Source organism: Pyrus communis, chromosome 12 (genome assembly GCF_963583255.1).
Source record: "Pyrus communis chromosome 12, drPyrComm1.1, whole genome shotgun sequence".
Classification (NCBI taxonomy): Eukaryota; Viridiplantae; Streptophyta; class Magnoliopsida; order Rosales; family Rosaceae; genus Pyrus; species Pyrus communis.
In genome coordinates, this window is record NC_084814.1 from 6,001,741 (window position 1) to 6,005,480 (window position 3,740).

At 36.5% G+C, this 3,740-nt stretch overlaps 1 long non-coding RNA gene across 1 annotated transcript; it reads right to left on the reverse strand.

Moving 5' to 3' along the window:
• Positions 1–470: 470 nt before the first annotated feature.
• On the reverse strand, positions 471–1,807 carry LOC137709836 (uncharacterized). The gene is made up of 2 exons (XR_011064936.1): positions 1,695–1,807; positions 471–891 (listed from the first exon to the last, which is right to left on the reverse strand). It is a non-coding gene; the product is annotated as an uncharacterized lncRNA (long non-coding RNA).
• Positions 1,808–3,740: the final 1,933 nt, after the last annotated feature.

Genomic DNA, 3,740 nt, shown 5'->3' on the forward strand with positions numbered 1-3,740 from the left:
ATAATTGAGTCACCAAACAACTCATGATTTTTGAAACTCAAAGGCTACCATACAATGAAATCCCAATCATATACTTAACATAAGTAAGCACATTACACACCAGCATATTATTCAGTTTGAGTGACACTCGCCTCGATTTTGTTGAGTGACACTCGCCTCAAAGTCTGTTCATAGATGACAATTGTCGATTAATTGAAAGAAAAGGTAATAACATATGACATTTTTAGGGGCACCAGTAATATTATCTGCAACTTCATAGGTTTATAAGGTTGTCACAACTTTTTATGCTAAAAGTGCATTTACAAATACATTTTACCAAACACCTAATTGTGTTCATCTCTCGATTCCCCCATATATGTTTGTCATAATCCCAAGCACAAAATGTGAAATTGAAGCTAAAAATGAAATGATCACAATATGCACTTAAAGATTATTTGAATAAAATTAAGCTGAATCATAATCCTTCAATATGGAGGAATACAAAATTGCATTAAACCTTTATAAGAGGATAAACTTACCCTTTTATTATACACATTAGTTATAAAGAAATAAATATCTTTATATCTTAGAAATATTGACACATTTTTTCGTCAATAACTTGACAAAAATGTGAGTATTTAAATTGACAATTGTACTAGAATAATGTGAGAGTGGTCACTTGGGGTTGATAATCTCGGCTATGACTATGACGAATTTATCCCAGTGAATATTCCCATCCTCACTGCCCAGCTAATGCAGAAATTGTCTGGGCCATGAGTTCGACGAATTTATCCCAGTGAATATTCCCATCCTCACTGCCCAACTGCTGCACAAATTGATCCAACTCCTCCTCGGTGGGATCTTGCCCTAACGATCTCAACACATCGGCCAACTGATCCCTAGTGATTATGCCTGAAAAAACAAAAAAAATGGACAAATTATTAAATAGTAAGATGAATCAATCTCTTCTTATATGTGCTTACTTGAATCAGATTATAGTAGAATAAAATAAACAACATTAACAAAATCATGTACGGAGCCACCTTGGGTTCAGACCCCACTCATTTTATTTGCTGGGAAAAATGCACATAATGCATATAGGATTCTCATGTTATAAAGCAGTTTCAGCTATAAAATTTTTGAAAAATTGATTGAAAAATTGGATGGGAAATAATGGATGAGTAATAACATACTATTTTTATAAAGAGATATTTGATGGTACTGGTAATTAAGAAAATGTGCGCGTAAAGTGATATTGTAATATATTGTATTAAAAAAAACCTTATTGGTTAGTACATAAGTGTTTTGTTTAATATAAAATTCTTGAGCTTTTCAATTTTTGACTTTGTTGTTTGAGAATGCCTCCATCCATATAGATATCTGGCTTCGTCCCTGAACATAATAGTTCGGGGCTAAGTTTAGTCATGGAGATTTATCATTTGTTACCTATACCATTATTTACAATAAACAACATTAACATAATAAGGTAAGAATGTGTGGGATTGCTAATCATATTTTACCTGGTGTTGGCTAAGCCTATGTGTACTAAACTGAAAAATTAGATCGGAAGCTAAGTTCAGCCCAGTCAGGTTTGAAATTTTGCCTTCGTCCCTGGCAGTATGTACTTGACATGATACACACACACACACACACAGACACACACACACACACACACACACATCATATACATGTACATATGGAAAGAGGGATCTAACCAGTGCCATCTGGGTCGAAGGTATTGAATTTAGTCTTGAGCATGTTCAGTTGATCATCTGTCAATTGATCTGCCATTGTTTCTGTTCTTTCCAAATTAAATGCACTGTTTTTCCTTTACTCTGTGGAAGCTCTGAAAGAAATGGAGCTATTTAAAGTGCATGCAGTTAGTTCTTTCGGTGGATAACAGGAAATCTCGTTGCTCTGCTGCTTTTTACTACTCTTATTTGTTTTAATTTCTCAAATGACTACTGAAAATGCAACACTTGGAATTTGACTCGGTTTTTCTGGCGGAAGATAATAAGAGCACATCCTATATATATATATATAGGGTTGTGTAGAGGAGAGAGTAGAGAGAGATGTGTTTGTAGGGTTGTGTAGAGGATGTGTTGTTTCCCCTACACAATGCCTTTATTTATAGTAATAAGGGAGGGAAGATTCCTTCTCCTTCAAGGGATACAAGTCTTAATAAGGAAGAATAACTAGTATCAAATCTAATATAGGATTTACATAATACAATGCTTATAACACTCCCCCTTGAGTGTGTAAATACTCAAGTAGATTCGGCATCATATAAAGTTGAGGAAGTCGACTCGTCGACACTAATTATGGGAACACACTAGTCCTAAAGTAAGAACTCGCAAATGGAACTAAGTCTCACAAAAAAACCAATGGCTATGGTAAAACCCAAGTAAGGACAAAACCCCTAGTCTAAGGAAAAATGTGTGACAAATGCAAAGTCAAATGAAACATTTATAGGACGTCGTCAGGGATATTATCAACCCAAGGTGGGTGCCTCGTCAAAAGCTTGTTAGATAGCAAAAACCAAAAGGAAAAAAAATGCTCCTAATCATAGGGAAAAAGAGTACATTAAGATCAAGCAGGTACATTCAGGATACTTCCCCTGAGTTTCACACAATTCCAAAGAGAACTAACAATATTACAACTCAGAAAGTTTATGCATACCTATTCCTTGAACAAGCTTCTGAAACATCACCTTCAGTAGTGATTTCGTGAAGAGATTGGTCAGATTATCTTGTGAATGGATTGCGTGACTTTAATCTTTTGATGTTCATGTTGTTGATGTGAGAAGAAGAACTTCGGCGCAATGTGCTTGGGGTTGTCTCCTTTGATGTAACCCTTCTTGAGTTGTTCGATGCATGCTACGTTATCTTCATAGATCGACGTCGAGAGTCAATGAAGTGGTAAAGATCGCAAGAGCTTCGAATATAACCCACAGCCACTCTCAGCTAGAAGCATTCCAGAGTTGCTCTGTGTAAGGCAAGAATTTCAACATGGTTAGACAAAGTGGCAACTAAGGTCTATTTAGTTGACCTCTAAGACATTGTGGTGCCTCCAACGGTAAAGACTTAACCCGTTTGATAGCATGCCTTGTACGGATCAGATAAGTATTATGTGTCAACATAACGAACAAGGCGAGAATTGAATCGTAGTAAGGAGGTGCGGCATCACTCGAGGATCTATAAGCATAGAACAGGCCCAGATCCGTAGTACCCATAAGGTAACAAAAGATGTCTTTAACACCAGTCTAGTATCTGCACGTCGGTGCATTACTGTATCTTGTCAAACATTAACAACGAAGGAGATGTCGGGCCTAGTGGATTGAGCTAAGTACAGTAAAGCGCTTACGACACATAGATAAGGAACTTCGGGTTCCAAAAGAGTACTCGAAGGCATCATTTTATCCTCGTTAAAGTGGCATAACACCTTCTGGGTGTAGTTTGATTGATGTACTAAGATTCCATTTGAACGGTGCTTTATCTCAAGATCGAGACATTATCGAATATTTCCTAGATCTTTCATCTCAAATTTTGACTTAAGGTGCGTGATAGTTCTTTCAAGCTTTTCCGGAGTTCTGATGAGATTCATGTCATCGACATAAACTGCAACACGCCCAAAACTAGAATGTGACATCTTAATGAACACACAAGGGCATAGTTCGTAGTTCACATATTCTTGATAGTCAAATACTCACTCAGACGGTTATACCACACTCTTTCAGATTGCTTAAAACCATAGAGTGAATG